General features: G+C 47.1%; 1 protein-coding gene across 6 annotated transcripts in view; it reads left to right on the top strand.

Moving 5' to 3' along the window:
* Positions 1-17,667, top strand: part of SPPL2B (signal peptide peptidase like 2B) — a 155,034-nt gene that overhangs the window by 9,300 nt on the left and 128,067 nt on the right. Inside the window, exon 2 of one of the 6 annotated variants that reach the window (XR_004373186.2) lies at positions 4,966-5,328. The exons of the other annotated variants lie outside the window; for them this stretch is intronic. The gene's annotated coding sequence lies outside the window, so the exon portion shown is untranslated. The remainder of the gene's footprint in view (positions 1-4,965; positions 5,329-17,667) is intronic. 6 annotated transcript variants of the gene reach the window in all.

Below are 17,667 nucleotides of genomic sequence, written 5' to 3'. Positions count from 1 at the left end.
AGCCTGGACAGCAGTAAGGAGCAGTTCAACTATAGGCTGAGCAAGGGCAGAATGGTGATAGAATATGCCTTTCGATGTTTAAAAGCTCACTGGCGGTGTTTGCTCACTAGGTCAAACCTCAGTACAACCAACATTCCCATTGTTGTTGCTGCTTGCTGTATGCTCCATAATATCTGTGAGAGTAAGGGGGGGAGACGTTTATGGCGGGGTGGGAGGTTGAGGCAAATCGTCTGGCATCTGATTTTGAGCAGCTAGACACCAGAGTGATTAGAAGAGCACAGCAAGGCACGCTGTGCATCAGAGAGGCTTTGAAAACCAGTTTCATGACTGGCTAGGCTTCAGTGTGACACTTGTGTGTGTTTCTCCTTGATGCAAACTCTCCCCCTTTGTTGATTTTAATTCCCTGTAAGCCACCACCCTCCCCCCTTTGAAATAAAGTAACTATTGTTTTGAAAACCATGCATTCTTTCTTTATTAATTACAAAAAAAAAAAAAGAGAGAGAGATAACGGACGAGATAGCCCAGGTGGGGAGGGAGGGAAGGACAAGGCCACATTGCTTATTGTAGCCACACTAAAAATCAAGTTCTTTGAATGACAGCCTTCTGTTGCTTGGGGCATCCTCTGGAGTGGAGTGGCTGGGTGCCTGGAGCCTCCCCCCCGCTGCATTCTTGGACGTCTAGGTGAGGAGGCTATGGAACACGGGGAGGAGGATAGGCGGCTATACAGTGGATGCAGTGGGGGTCTGTGCTCTTGTTGGCTTTCCTGCAGCTCCAACAGATGCTTCATCATGTCTGTTTGCTCCCCCATTAGCCTCAGTGTCATGTCCTGCCTCTGCTCTTCGTGCTCACTTAATTCTTTCCTGGCCTCTGCCACTGAATGTATCCATGTATTAAGCTGTGCCCTATCAGTGGAGGAGGACTGCATGAGCTCGGAAAACATGTCATCGCGAGTGCATTTTTTTCACCTTCTAATCTGCGATAACCTCAGGGATGGAGATGATAGGGGGAGTGTAGAAACATTTTACGCTTTATGATTCTGGGGGGACTTCATGGTCACTTGTTCTGCTGAGTTCGCCACACTGACCAAACATGAAATGAAATTCAAAAGTTCCTGAGGCTTTTCCTGTGTACCTGGCTAGTGCATCAGAGTTCAAAGTGCTGTCACAATAGAGCACTCTGGGATAGCTCCCAGAGGCCATACAGTTGATTTGTGTCCACGCTACCCCAAATTCAACCTAGCAAGGTTGATTTTAGTGCTATTCTCCTCACCAGGGAGGAGCACAGAAGTCGATTTTAAGAGCCCTTAAAGTCAACAGAATAGAGTTGGTTGTGTGTACAAATTCTCAGATACTACAGAGGGGGCAGGGACTCAGACCCCTCCTCCCAGAGGGGTAGGTCTCTTCCCCACTTATTCAAGCTCACACAGAGGCAAGAAGGTGTGGAGCAGAGTCGCCTGTGATCTTAGCACATACTGTGAGGAACTAGAAGTCTGGAGGGCTCTTAAGCATTGGTAAGTGCCAGCCTGCCACCAGGTGATCTGCTAACAGTTACCAGAACCAGAAGCTCAATTCCAACAGAGGACCCCAGTGATGGGATCTGACTGGCAGAACTCTGGGGCTCCTGATTGGTTCCCTGCTTCTATTTAAATGAAGCACAGGACCAGGAAGTTGTCCATGTGAGTTGGTTTCCCCTGCTTAGGAATGCTTCCCTTGTGCTTCCTGGTCCTGTAGCCTGACTCTTATTAACTGGTAACCTCACCATGCCTGCCTCCTGACATCTATCTTGGTCTGCCTTCTGGCATATCTCAGACTCTGACCTCCTGATATCTGACCTGGCCTGACCTCCAACTCCTATTCCAACCGCTAGGTAGGATGCCCACTTTCCAATGGTGACAGTGTGCATGGACCACTTACACCAGAGAAATGAGCCTGGTGCTGCCAGCAGAATTGATCTAGCTAACCTGTTGGGAGCACTGGACATATTCGAGTGGGCTGCCTGCCTTCAGGTGGACACCCAAGCCCTGCAGACATAGGTAGTCCAAGTGACCTCAGGAAACCAGCAGGAGCAAGTCAGATAGTTGCATGCTGAAAATGCCACACTTCAGACATGGCTCTCGCGGAGCCCTGTTCCCCAGTTCATCTTCTGGAACAGTTTCATGGTAATTGCCCACTGCTGCTTCCTGTTCATGATGCAGCCTCAGTGCTATGCTACTATTGTGCATACTATTGTGGTTATCAGACAACTGTCGGGGGAAGCCTGAGACTGGGCCTCCCCCTTCTTGGAGTGGTGACAGCCTGGTATTTTCAAACTGGGAGGTCTTCCTTCAAGCTATGTCAATGCTATCCAGTGATCTGCACCGAGCCCAAATGGTGGAGGCTCACATCAAAGACAATGCCTGTTTCTGCTGTATATGATAGGGGTAGGCAATCAATGGCACGGGCGCCAAAGGCGGCACGTGAGCTGATTTTCAGCGGCACTCACACTGCCTGGGTCCTGGCCACCCGGCCGGAGGCTCTGCATTTTAATTTAATTTTAAATAAAGCTTCTTAAACATTTTAAAAACCTTATTTACTTTACATACAACAATAGTTTAGTTATATATTATAGACTTATAGAAAGAGACCTTCTAAAAATGTTAAAATGTATTACTGGCACGCAAAACCTTAAGTTAGAGTGAATAAATGAAGGCTTGTCACAGCACTTCTGAAAGGTTGCCGACCCTTGGTATAAGATGACCAAAATCAAACTCAGCATTCAAAGTGAGGGTATAACCTTGATTTTATGTAATGGTGGTGTGATATTTTCAGTCCCTTACATCCCAAAGAGAAACTTTAGCTGCAGTTATTTCATAGATGATTAGAGTTGCAAGGGACCTCAGGAGGTCATCTTGTCCAGCCCCCTGGCACATTGTTACTCCACTTCCGTAAATGGCCCCCTTAAGGATTGAACTTACAACCCTGGCTTTAGCAGGCCAATGCTCAAACCACTGAGCTATCTCAACTGTCTTACTGGATCAACTTGAAGGAGAGTCTGTGAGTTGGAAGGTTTTTGCAGTTGAGCCTATAGCATCCTTAGTGTGCTGCCGGGTTCAGCTGAGAGCTTAGTCTGGGAGAAAGTGGAGCTTTTTCAGGGTTTTTTGTATTTTGCCTTTCAGTTATTTCCCATAGTGCTCATAGTGTTGTAGTCTTGTATCATAAAGGAAGATTGTACCCTGACAGCCATCCTCATTTCAGATAGGGTATCATTTTCATTTGAATGTGTCTAATGTATCAGTAGAGGCGGCTGTTGTTCATATTCTGTGCAAAAAAACTATATGGGAAAACTTAAGTTTATGTGAGGAATTTCAATGTACGTTCCAGGAAATTCAGTGTACAGGATAGCTCTATTTTTGTATACTGGGGTATGGTTAGTTTCAACAGGTGTGGACTTGAGACAGCCTTTGCAGGTGGTGTATGCTTTTCTCAAGCCTTTTACTAGGGAAAGGGAAACTATAGATCAGGGGTAGGCAACCTATGGCACAGCACACGAGCTGATTTTTAGTGGCACTCACACTGCTCAGGTCCTGGCCAGCAGTCCGGGGGGCTCTGCATTTTAATTTAATTTTAAATGAAGCTTCTTAAAAATTTTAAAACCTTATTTACTTTACATACAGCAATAGCTTAATTATATATTATAGACTTATAGAAAGAGACTTTCTAAAACTGTTAAAATGTGTTACTGGCATGCAAAACCTTAAATTAGAGTGAATAAATGAAGACTCAGCACTCCACTTCTGAAAGATTGCTGACCCCTGCTATAGATGGAGTTGTATTTAGTCAGGGTGAAAGGAAAGGGGCATTATACAGTAGAACCTCAGAGTTATGAACACTGTGGATGTTGTTCATAACTCTGAAGTGTTCGCAACTTTAAACAAAACGTTATATCTATTCTGTCAAAAGTGTTGCAACTGAACATTGACTTATACAACTTTGAAACTTTACTATGCAAAAGAAAAATGCTGCTTTCCTTTTAATTTTTTAGTAATTTGTTTAACCCAGTACTGTGTTTCCTTTTTTTTTAATGTTTTTATTTTTTTTGTCTCTGCTTCTGCCTGATTGTGTACTTCTGGTTCCAAATGAAGTGTGTGGTTGACTGGTCAATTTGTAACTCTGGTGTTCGTAATTCTGAGGTTCTACTGTACTGTGACAGAGTTTAGAGAGCTTGGCACAGGTAAAAAAACTTTTTGACAATGGCTTTGATGTAGGGAGAGAGGGTGAGAAAGTAGGACAGAATGATAGAAAAAGGAAGGGCGTAAAAAGAGGAATTAGGGTAATAATGACTAGGAGGATGTTAGAAATGTCTTAGGGGTGGTGAGAAGAGGAGAGTATCAATGGAGGGAAGTTTTTGGAGGTAGAGTTATCTTTATGAATTAGACATGGATTGAAAGACGGAAGTAAAGTTTTCTAATGTTAATATTCGCCACTGCAGGTGTCACTTGGACCCTTTTACACTTCTGCATTGCTTTGTACTGTGGTAATTTGTGTCATATAGCCTGAAATTGGTTAGGCTCTGGCTGATCTCTGAGATGCCTCTGTGACGAAGTGGGACTGTTCTTAATGTTTCCTCTAAATACTGTGTGGGTGCCTCAGTTTCCCCTATGCATTTCCTACGTCTCCAGTGTGCATAAATTGCTGACACTTTGTATCCTAGCAACAAGTGGCTGGGGCCCTTCACCTGCAAGGGAATAGCTAAAGGTGAATAAAGAGGTCAGGTGACCTCCTGGCCCGAGAAAGAGACAAAGGCCAAAAAGGAGGGGCTGGAAGGGGTTTCCATTTGGAGCTGGCTGGGGACTGGAAGTGAGGGCAGATGGGGTGGTCTGCCTCGATGGGCCCCAGAATGGACCCGGCTAAGGGGTCCCGTTCTCTGTACCTACAAGCTCTGTTTTTGACTGTGTTCCTGTCGTCTAATAAACCTCTGTTTTACTAGCTGGCTAAAAGTCACGTCTGATTGCGAAGCAAAGTGGGGATGCAGGACCCTCTGGCTTCCCCATGATTCCGCCTGGGCAGACTCGCTGTGGGAAGCGCACGGAGCGACAGAGGATGCTGAATGTTCCAGGAAGAGACCCAGGAGGTGAAGCCGTGTGAGCTTCTTGCCCTGAAGACAGTCTGCTCCAAGGGTGAGGAGGCTCCCCAAAGTCCTAACTGGCTTTGTGGGGAGCAGTTCCAGAGCATCGCCCGGGGACTCCATGGCAGCCTCTCTACCTGATTGTGACAGTTGCATTCTGCTGGAATGCTTGTCTACCCTGGGCTTTACCTCCTTGAAAGCAGGCAGCGAAGGATAGCACAGGAGGTAAGGGTCTCTGCACAGGGATCTCTTTCCTCTTAGAGATTGAATATTATTATTTTTAAGGATACCCTGAAAGAATAGTGTGTTCTCGCTGTATGGCTTTCTTAATTTAGACCTTCAGCCAGAAGGTAGTTATCTCACTTGGAGGTAGAGGTAATAGAAGTTGGAATGAGTTTAATCTGTACCAGTTGTTGAAGAGTTGTTTGCTTTAATGTTTGTACTATGTACCCAAATATTATAATGGGTGCAGTACATACAAACGTTACCTTTTCGAATCTCTCTGGTTTCAGCTACTTTATTTTGTCTTACTCAAGGTTATTGATACTGAGAATTGTAGGGAATTCCTTCCCACTCCCTCCCTCCATCCACCACCCCAATTGGTCTAGTGTAAGTGCTAGCAATGGTGGAAGTGTAGTGTAAGAAGCAGGTGTTTTCAGTATTGTTGTTTAAAGCTGTTCCAAATAGGGTTGGAGTAATAGAGTAAAAAAACTCTCTCACCATTCCTGGTGGAGCTGCAGCAGTACTAGAAGAATGGTGGGAGAATTGTGTAAAAGTCTCAGTATAGACAGCCTCAAAGACATAAGTGGCTTAAGCAACTTAAGCAGAGAAATTAAAGCTAGTTTTGTTTGTATATTGTGCCCCTTTGTAATATTTGGGTGCCACAGCAGCTACATTATTAAACCACTCTTTACCTATCTGAAGGTAAGCATTTCTTTTTCGAGTGCTTGCTCATATCCATTCCAGTTAGGTGTGCGTGCGCCACGTGCACATTCGTCAGAAGATTTTTACCCTAGCAACACTCGGTGGTTCGGCAGGGCACCCCCTGAAGTGGCGCCGCTATGGTGCCAGATATATACTCCTGCCGACCCATCCACCCCTCAGTTCCTTCTTACCGCCAGTGTCGATCGTTGGAACAGTGGAGCATGGCTTAGCTGATCTCCACCTCCCTAACTATTTGCTCGTTTCTAATCGTTATTGTGTATATAGTTCAATATTCTATATTTCTAGTTCGTTTTATTAGTTCTTTGTAGTAGTTATTGTATATAGTTAAGAGGGATCGGGAATTAGGCCCTTCCCCTCACCTGGTACTGGGGCCTATGCCCGGTTCACCTGGCTTCAAACCATGCTCGGCCTGTCATAGGCTGATGCCTACAGGAGACCCTCACGACTCCTGTCTCAAATGCTTGGGTGACTCTCACCTCGCAGACAAGTGCTGCATCTGCAAGGCTTTCAAGCCCCGGACAAAAAAGTAGCGGGGCATTCATCTCAAGCAGCTCCTGATGGAGGCAGCTCTCACTCCTCCATTTTTGGCACCGACTGCTGCACCGGGGACAAGTGCCTCTTCCGCACCGGAGCGCACAGGTGCCGTGAAAGCTCCTCGGCACCAGCCATCACTGGCCCAGGCTCCTGCCCGGCACCACTCTCTCTCCCCAAGGATCAAGAAGCATAAGACTCCAGCAGCTTCCGTATCTACGCCGCAGTCAGAGCGCCTAACTAAGTCGGACCACCTGGCACCATCAACTGCCGTGGCACCGATGTCTGCGTCGTTGATTCTGGTCTCACAAGAGCCGTCGAGTCCGATGCCTACCAGCTCCCGGGCACACACTGTGGTTGAGCTTATCTTGCCCTCCACGCCAGGGACATTCTCTATGGCAAGGGAGTTGATTGTCTTGACGGAACCCGAGCTGCCTCAACCTCCGGCACCACCGGTTCAGGTTGTTCAATCATTAGGCAAGCCAGCCCTGCTGAGACCACTGAACGTCGCCGGTCGCGATCCAGGTCCCACAGACACTCTCGGTCCCGTCATCGATCCCGGTCCTGACGCCGCTTGCAGTCCCGGTACCGCTCTCCATCCAGGTACCGGTCATACTTGCGGCACCGTTCGAGGTCCCGGTCGCTGGCCCGATACTCTCGGCACCGATCCAGATCCCGGCACCACTCGCGGCACCGTACCTCTCGCAGACGATCTCGACGCGGGGATTCAAGGCACTGGTCGACCTCCCGGCACCATGCCAGTCGCAGGTCCCGGTCTCACTCTAGGTACCAGTACGACTCCCAGTACCGTTCTCCGGTGCCGCGTGGAGACGGATCGAATACACACAGAGACCCTCCCCAAACGGTCTCAGCTCCTCCATGGCCTTCTCGTCATCCATCCGTATCATCCCATGTGGACAGTGCTTCCTATGGGGATTTGGATACTCACAGCAGGTTCGCCCAAGGATCCCACGGTCCAGACCAAGGACCTCATCAGTGGTCCTTTTGGACGCCTTGGGCTTATCACCAAGCCCAAGGTGAACCCGCTGTGCCACCACTCTCCATTCCCTCAGAACATCGCGTGCCAGAGGCCACTGTCAGCCGACCTCCACCTGCTGGTACGGAGGAAGCTCCTGTCCCCGCACCGGACCCCCATGATCTTCCGACTCTGGATGTGCCCCAGGGTCAGGAGTCAGTACAGGACCCACTAGTCCCAGGGCTTTCATCCTCCTCTTCTCCGGATGAGGCGGTAGCGGGTACATCATCATCGGGCCTGCCTCCAATTGACCTCAGGTCACACCAGGACCTCCTGCGGCATGTCGCCCAGAATATCAACTTGCCAGTAGAGGTGGCGGACCCGGCGATAAGTATATTGTCTTCAGAGGCACCAACCAGAGTGGCCCTGCCGTTCATTCGTTTGATCCAGGCTAAGGCAAACACCATCTGGCAATCTGCGGCATCTATCCTGCCCACAGCCAGAGGGGTCGAACGGAAATACATGGTGCCCTCCAAAGGGTATGAATACTTATATGTACACCCCCCTCCTTGTTCATTGGTTATACAGTCTGTCAATGAGTGAGAGCACCACGGCCAACAAGCCCCTGCACCTAAATCAAGGGAGGCTAGGCGAATGGATTTGTTGGGATGGAAAATCTATTCCGCGGGAGGCCTCCAACTCAGGGTAGCAAACCAACAAGCCCTGCTGAGTAGATACAACTACAACACCTGGGAGGCGGTAGGGAAGTTCACAGAGCTGGTCCCGCAAGACTGCCGCCAGGAATTTACAGCATTATTGGAGGAAGGAAAGAAAGTAGCATGGACCTCCCTACAGGCCTCGCTGGACGCCGCCGATTCGGCTGCTAGAACGGTCGCCTCTGGAATCGCCATGCGACGTATATCATGGCTGCAAGTCTCAGGCCTGCCACCTGAACTTCAGCACACTATACAAGACTTACTCTTTGATGGCCAGGGCCTATATTCACAGAAGGCGGACCCTAGGCTACAGAGCCTGAAAGACAATTGCGTAATTATGCGTTCGCTCGGAATGCATACGCCACAGACTCAAAGAAGATCCTTCCACTCCCAACCTCAGCACCCTTACCCCCCGCCTAGGCCAAGACAAGACTTTACCAGAAGGTGAGGTCGTACCAACCACAGACGTCAGTCTGGACCTCAAAGGGGTAACAGTTCTGGTCCCACCAAGCCAACAGTGGGACCCAAATCAAACTTTTGAGGGTGCGCCCGAGAGCAGTGTACCAATTGTCTCTCAGGATCCTTTTCGGTTTTACAACTGCCTTTCCCCGTTCCTCCCTTCGTGGTCCCGATTAACCTTGGATCTTTGGGTCCTACGCACGATGGAGTTTGGATACCATCTTCAGTTTATTTCACCCCCTCCCTCTCAACCCCCCTCCTCGTCCCTCTTCAGGGACCCCTCTCACGAGCAACTCCTCCTGCAAGAGGTTCGGAGGCTCCTTACAATGGGAGCTATAGAAGAGGTACTGAAGGAAGTAAGGGGAAAGGGGTTTTATTCCCGATATTTCCTAATCCCCAAGGCGAAAGGGGGCCTCTGGCCTATCCTAGACCTGCGACGACTGAACAAAATTCATGAATAAGTTCAAGTTCCGCATGGTATCCCTGGGGACCATCATCCCTTCCCTGGATCCCGGAGATTGGTACGCTGCTCTCGATATGAAGGATGCGTATTTCCACATTGCAATTTACCCTCCTCACAGACGGTATCTACGCTTTGTGGTGAATCATCAACACTGTCAGTTTACAGTCCTTCCCTTTGGCCTCTCCACAGCCCCTCGAGTATTCACAAAGTGTATGGTGGTAGTCGCCGCCTCCCTCCGTCGTCGTCGAATGCATGTCTTCCCATACCTCGACGACTGGCTTATTCGAGGGACCTCCGAGGCACAAGTCACCAGTCATGTGAGCATCATCAAGAACCTATTCACGCGTCTAGGCCTGATAATCAATTTGGAAAAATCTACTCTAGTGCCTATGCAAAGGATAGAGTTCATCGGGGCCACTCTGGACTCCAATCTTGCAACGGCCAGTTTGCCTTTACCTCGTTTTCAGGCAATAGTCTCACTTATACAAAGACTTTAAAGCTTCCCGACAACCTCAGCTTGCACCTGCCTTGGCCTCCTCGGTCACATGGCTGCATACACATTCGTGACAAAACACGCCAGACTGTGTATGCGTCCCCTTCAGACTTGGCTCACCTCAGCCTACCGTCCAGGCAGAGATGCCATAGGTATTGTACTCACAATTCCACTGAGCATCCTCTTCTCCCTCGACTGGTGGCTGACGCCATCCCTGGTGTGTGCAGGTCTGCCCTTTCATCCACCACAGCCTTCCACGTCCCTAACAACGGACGCGTATCTCTCGGCTGGGGTGCTCACCTAGGGCACCTTCGCACTCAAGGCCTTTGGTCCTCTCGGAAGTTGGCATTACACATAAATGTCCGAGAACTGAGAGCAGTCCAACTGGCGTGTCAAGCGTTCCAGTGCCATCTACAGGGTCGTTGTGTTGCAGTGCTCACAGACAACACAACGGCCATGTATTACATAAACAAGCAGGGAGGGATATGATCTTCCCCCCTTTGTCAAGAGGCGATACAACTATGGGACTTTTGCATAGCCCACTCAATAGACCTGGTAGCGTCTTTTCTCCCAGGAATCCAGAACGCTCTGGCAGATCAACTGAGCAGATCCTTGCTGTCTCATGAGTGGTCCATCCGTCTGGACATTCTCCATTCTGTCTTCCGGAAGTGGGGGTTTCCCCACATAGACCTTTTTGCCTCCCGAGAGAACAGGAAATGCCAGATGTTCTGCTCCCTGCAAGGTCGCTCCCCGAGCTCCCTCTCGGATGCATTCCTAATTCCGTGGCAGGGGCACCTATTTTATGCCTTCCCACCCTTTTCTCTTGTCCACAGAGTCCTACTCAAGCTCCGCTGGGACAGAGCCCAACTAATCCTGATCGCTCCAGCATGGCCGAGACAGCATTGGTACACCCTGCTGCTCGACCTCTCTGTGGCAGACCCGATCCCCCTGCCACTGTGGCCGGACTTGATCACACAGGACTTCAGCAGGCTTCACCATCCGGACCTGCAGTCCCTTCATCTGACAGCATGGCTACTGTCAGGTAGAGCCAATCTGAGTTGCGTTGTTCCACCTCAGTACAACAGGTGCTGCTGGGAAGCAGAAAGCCTTCCACGCGGATGACATATCTCGCCAAGTGGAAGCGCTTCTCCCACTGGTGCGCTCAGCGTAACTTTATCCCCAAAGGTGTGTCAGTCCCCATTATCTTGGACTATTTATGGTCCCTCAAGGAGCAGGGCCTGGCAATCTCATCTATAAGGGTGCATCTTGCAGCTTTTTCCGCCTTCCACCCTGGGGAAACTGGCAATTCAATCTTTTCTCACCCCATAGTTTCCATATTCCTCAAAGGCTTGGAGCGGCTGTACCCTCAGGTCAAGCACCCAACACCTACCTGGGATCTAAACCTGGTGTTGGCTAGGCTTATGGGTCCCTCCTTTGAGCCGTTAGCCACATGCTCGCTGCTGTACCTTCCTGGAAGACAGCCTTCCTCGTCGCTATCACCTCGGCTAGACGAGTCTCGGAACTCCGAGCTTTGACTGCAGATCCCTCCTATACGGTATTCCACAAGGACAAGGTACAGCTGCAACTGCACCTGGCATTCCTCCCTAAGGTGGTCTCTGCCTTCCACGTTAATCAAGACATCTTTCTACCAGTCTTTTTCCCGAAGCCACATTCATTGCGTCGGGAACAACAGCTGCATACCTTGGATGTCCGCAGGGCTCTTGCTTTTTATATCGAGAGGACCAAACCCTTCCGACGCTCGCCTCAGCTCTTTGTAGCTGTTGCAGAGCGCATGAAGGGCATGCCAGTCTCTTCCCATCTAATTTCATCTTGGGTGACATCCTGTATCTGGACATGCTATGACTTGGCTCACATTCTGACTGGCCATCTCACCGCCCAATCAACGCGGGCTCAAGCCTCATCTGCTGCTTTCCTGGCCCATGTTCCCATCCAGGAAATATGTCGCGCGGCTACCTGGTCTTCCATCCACACCTTTGCATCACACTACGCACCGGTCCAGCAGTCCAGAGACGATGCCGCCTTTGGCTCCACGGTCTTACATTGCGCAACGTCTCACTCCGACCCCACCGCCTCCTTTGGCCCAACTGTCACCGCCAATCTACTCGGAATCAAGCCTCATCCATCTTTGCCCCGCATTCCCCCCAGGTGGGCCCCCCCCAATTGTTTCCCCCCATCCCCCAGGAAAATAATGGTTCCCCCGCACATGGGGGGGCCCCTTCCTGGGGGTTCTTCCAAATCCCTTTGAAATCTCGTACTACGCAAAATTTTTTGGTCCCCAAGCAAGTTTCCCCCCAAGGAAAAAACCCCGAAATGGGCCCCCCCGCATTTTTGGCTTCCCAGTGGGGGGTTCCTTTTTTACAATCCCCCGCAAAAAACGTCCCCTCCCACTCTCGACCCCACCCCGCCCCTAAAGGTTTACAGGCTTTGGGAAAATCCCACCCTAACCTGGAAAAAAATGGGGAAATTATGGAAAAGCCACGCACTCCCGTTAGAAGGCTGAATCACCTAACGAGGGAATGACATGCACGTCGAAAGAAGAAAATGAATGGTTATCATTTTAATGTTGTTCTTCGAGATGTGTTGTCTATCATTCCAAAACCCGCCCTCCTTCCCCACTGTCGGAGTAGGCCCGCAAGAGACGAGGCGATTGGGTCGGCAGGGTATATATCCGGCACCATTTATCCAGGTGCACAGGGGCGCACCTGTGCGAACTCCAGTCGAGTCTTGCATAGGGTAAAAAATCTGTCGCGAAACTTCGATGCCGTTGCTTGCCATACCTAATGGAAATCAGATTCCCACATATGACAACACACTCTGTGAAGAAACCAGTTACAAAGGATATACAGTCCTTTTCCTCAGCCTGCTCAACACACCATAAGACTCGATAGACTTTAAATTTCAGCGATACGACGCATTACTTGCGATCAGCTCTAGTTCCAACCTCCTGCACACTGTGTCACATACCACAGAATCTCTTCCACTCATCCTATGTAACAAACCTCTAAACCCTATGGCTGATGCCATTAATTCTGTAGAACAATCGCTCATTAGCATGTTTATACAGACTTTTCAAGTCGTTGCAGATCTCCAGCAAGTGACCAGCCCAACGCCGCAGAGGAAATTTGAAACCCCCAGGCTTCTGCAATATGCCCGGAGAAAAAATTCTTCTTGACCCCATAATTATGGGGATTACCGCTAACCCTGCTATATACGTGAGTCAGTGACAAGACCCAGCAGACACACCAAAGAAGAAAATTCTCATGTAGTAGCTCAGGTCCCACCTCATCTACCTCCACAGTCCAGACCAGTTGGCATATTTACTGCGCTAATACAAAGATCAATTATTTGCCAAATAAGCTATCCCATGCTACTACCATCCCTCCTAAATATTATAAGCTTAGTCTTGAAGCCAATACCGCTCTAACTTGTATAACGCATCTAGGGATTTAGCTTTTCCTCACTCTCCCACTTCCCTGGTCATCTTTGCCTGTGTACTACGAGCAGCAACAACTACTATAGTCGAAATGTGAAACAAATCACTGTTTATGGGGTACATTCCACTAAGCAAATGCGAGGCCTCCCGGCATGTGTCGCCAAACTGACGCCTGTGTGCCCCCATATTATTTCAGGAATATTGCGTAGTCTCATACTAATACATATCAGTGTACAAATTTAATCTTAACCTTAATGCCTTACAGATTTTTTTTTATATTAATATTTGATAACCTTATACCAATTTTATCCCATACTCTCATATTATTGACACTCCAGCAAATTTATTTTTCACTAGAAAACCAAAATCTCTAGTACCAATGCATCAGATCCTCATGCAAATAAAAACATTACCAAATCACAATTTATCAGAATTGAGGATTTTCACTACTTAATCTTATACAGACCTTAGTGGTCACGAGTGCATTGTGATAGCAGTCTTACCATGACAGTAAACTATCTAAACTAAATTCTCTCTTTACATTGTGTCTTACTTCTTTCCTTTTTCTTGGAATTTGTGTGGCTATATGGTTGGGATCATTCACCTTCCTAAACAGCCCCTATAATTGTATTAAAACAGTTGCTTTAATGACTTGAATCTAGTGATGAAGTTCCAAATCACATAGTAGATATATTTTTTTGATTCTTTCTTTTATATCCTTTATAACTGTTCTAAGTGATAGTTTGAATATATATGTAGAATTCTGTAAAGTTTTATTGCCTTTTGTCATACAGTTTTGAATATCTCTACCTAACACTACTGACAGACTCTAAAAATATTTTCTTTACGCTTCTTTATTAAAAACCGTCTTGTTATTAATACTTATACTTGATTTGAATTCTTGCCGGACTGCTCAGACCCCCCCCCCACCTAGGTTAGCACTTGCTTACTGGATGACTATCCATATTTTCATGGTTATTAGTCAGGGTGCTTATTCCAGGTAGAGGTATGTGCGGTTGCCTCCACTTGCTTTCCTCGTGAACCATACGCTTGTCTATCTGCTTTGGATTGTAAACGTGTCGTATCAAATTCTTTAAACTTCTCTGATGGTTCTGGTTGTTATACCATTTGTTCCGGTTTTCACACTTGTTGTGTACTGTTGTTATATATAGTCTTTTTCCCCTCTTGATCATTTCTGTTATGATATGGGATAGCTATCGTAAGGGTCCCTCTGATGCTCAGTTATAATAATCTGGTATTGGGAAGAAAGGAGACCAGAAGAGCTTGTCTGCTTGTATGTTAATCTCTTTTATTTTGAGTTTTCCTCCTTAGGAATCTAATACCATCCAGTGTTTTTTTAGTAAAGATTCTAAAAATATTGGCAGTAATTGTGACCAGCTTTGGCTTTTTTCGTTACAGTGTTTAAATCCTGCCAATTCTTAATCAAAAAGAAGCCTTAAAAATGTTGTCAATGTACATATCTTTACCCAGATTAGGAGTTAACAAAAAATTGTCTTCAATCACTTCACATGTAAATCAAGGAAGGTCCTTAAATCACCTACTTGGAGTTGCATCTTTAGCAAGAGTATATCTTTGTTCTCTTTTTTTATAACAAGAAGGGCTTTCTTTCTAACGTGATGTTTAGTCATTACAAGATAAGACTAGTCAAGTGGCAAATCCTCTCTTACTGAAATGGAGAGTGCATCCTTTGATGTGACGAGATTGGGAAAAGTCTCAACTCTACTCAGCTGTTGAAGTCTGAAGGTGGAAACAATTCAATGTTTATTGGGGTGAACTTCCAGCAAGCTTAAATCCAAGTTCCTTTTTCCTTATTTTCGAATCCAAACTTACTTCCTTTTTGCCCCTAATTTATATAGTAATATTCTTAGCTATACCATAACCAATCATTCTACTAAAATTTAACTAACCAATCCTAACATATTATAACATGATTAGCTAACCAATTATATCCCACCACCTTAATTAGTTTACACCCAGCAAAATTAATTGTACAGAAGACAGAAACAGTCACAGATTCAGACAGAGACCATGCAAATAAACATACAAAACAATACAGAAGTGAGGATTTCACAACTACATCTATACAGACATAAGGGTTCTCTAGCTGTGTCTATTGATAAGTGAGTTCTTACCAGACAGAAAACTATCAAACTAAATTTCCTTTTACATGTTCTAGGCTCTTTCCTTTCTCTGGAGGTGATAGGTTGGATCACCTTCCTAACAGCCCCAGATTGACTAAACAGGGCCTTAGACTGTCACAGTGAAAGAAGGCCCATACACAGATAGACTATCATTTTGATTCTTTCTTTTATACCTCTATAACTAGCTAAGTGATATGAATACACTTAAATTCTTAAAGTATAGGCCTTTGCAGACAGGCTTGAATATCTATATCCTAACACTCGAGAGCCAAAAAATCTTACCGCGTTCTAGGTGAAACCGCGTTATATCGAACTTGATTTGATCTGCCGGAGTGCACAGACTTCCCCCCTCCCCCCACCGGAGCACTGCTTTACTGGATTATATCCTAATTCATGTTATATCAGGTGGCATTATATCCAGGTAGAGGTGTATGTCTTTTGCCTCCACTGCTCCCCTTGGAACCAGAACTTCACTCCTCTGATGATTAGAAACCTTTGTCTAATTTCAAGTCTAAACTTCCTGATGGCCGGTTTATATCCATTTGTTCCTGTGTTCACATTGGTACTGAGCTTAAATAATTCCTCTTTATCCCTCTGATGTATTTATAGAGAGCAATCATATCTCTATATTGGGTCCCCTGGGAGAATAACATGATGGGGAAAGGAGACCAGGAGAGCTGTCTGTATTTTAAAGATCTCTTATTGAGTTTTCAGGAACAAACCATCCCAGTGTATAGAAAGAATAGTAAATATGGCAGGTGACCAGCTTGGCTTAACAGTGAAATCCTTGCCAATCTTAAACACAAAAAAGAAGCTTATAAGAAGTGGAAGATTGGACAAATGACCAGGAAGGAGTACAAAAATATTGCTCAAGCATACAGGAGTGAAATCAGGAAGGCCAAATCACACTTGGAGTTGCAGCTAGCAAGAGATATTTAGAGTAACAAGAAGGGCTTCTTCAGGTATGTTAGCAACAAGAAGACAGTCAAGGAAACCCCTTACTGAATGAGGGAGGCAACCTAGTGACAGAGGATGTGGGAAAAGCTCATCTACTCAGTGCTTCTTTTGCCCCTATCTTCATGAACAAGGTCAACTCCCAGACTACTGCACTGGGCAGCACAGCATGGGAAGGAGGTGACCAGCCCTCTATGGAGAAAGAAGTGGTTTGGGACTATTAAGAAAAGCTGGAGGAGCACAAGTCCATGGGGTTGGATGAGCTGTATCCAAGGGTGCTAAAGGAGTTGGAGGATGTGATTGCAGAGCCATTGGCCATTTGAAAACTCTTGGCGATCCGGGGAGGTCCCGGATGACTGGAAAAAAGCTAATGTAGTGTGCCCATTTTTAAAAAAGGGAAGAAGGAGAATCAGAGGAACTACAGGCCAGTCAGTCTCACCTCAGTCCCTGGAGCAGGTCCTCAAGGAATCAATTCTGAAGCACTTAGAGGAGAGGAAAGTGATCTGAAACAGTTAGCATGGATTCAGTAAGGGCAAGTCATGCCTGACTAACCTAATCTCCTGCGATGAGATAACTGGGTCTGTGGATGAGGGGAAAGCAGCGGATATGTTATTCCTTGACTTTAGCAAAGCTTTTGATACGGTCCCCACAGTATTCTTGACAGCAAGTTAAAGAAGTCTGGGCTGGACGAATGGATATAAAGCTGACTAGATTGTTGGGCTCAACAGGTAGCAATCAATGGCTCCATGTCTAGTTGGCAGCCGGTATCAAGTGGAGTGCCCAAGGGTTGGTCCTGGGGCCAGTTTTGTTCAGTATCTTCATTAATGATCTGGAGGATGACGTGGACTGCACCCTCAGCAAGTTTGCAGATGACACTAAACTGGGAGGAGTGCCAGATATGCTGGAGGGTAGGGATAGGATACAAAGGGACCTAGACAAATCAGAGGGTTGGGCCAAAAGGAATCTGATGAGGTTCAACAAGGACAAGTGCAGAGTCCTGCACTTAGGATGGAAGAATCTCATGCGCTGCTACAGACAAGGGACTGAATGGCTAGGCAGCAGTTCTGCAGAAAAAGACCTTGGGGTTACAGTGGACGAGAAACTGGATATGAGTCAACTGTGTGCCCTTGTTCCCAAGAAGGCTAACGGCATTTTGGGCTGTATAAGTAGAGGCATTGGCAGCAGATCAAGGGACGTGATCATACCTCTCTATTCAACATTGGTGAGGCCTCATCCGGAGTAGTGCGTCCAGTTTTGGGCCCCACACTACAAGAAGGATGTGGAAAAATTGGAAAGAATCCAGCAGAGGGCAACAAAAATGATTAGGGGCTGGAGCACATAACTTCTGAGGAGAGGCTGAGGGAAGTGGGATTGTTTAGTCTGCAGAAGAGAAGAATGAGGGGGGATTTGA

The sequence above is a fragment of the Chelonoidis abingdonii genome, chromosome 11 (genome assembly GCF_003597395.2).
Source record: "Chelonoidis abingdonii isolate Lonesome George chromosome 11, CheloAbing_2.0, whole genome shotgun sequence".
NCBI lineage: Eukaryota > Metazoa > Chordata > Testudines > Testudinidae > Chelonoidis > Chelonoidis abingdonii.
The sequence above is the reverse complement of the archived record's forward strand: the minus strand, read 5'-3'. Positions and strand labels throughout refer to the sequence as shown.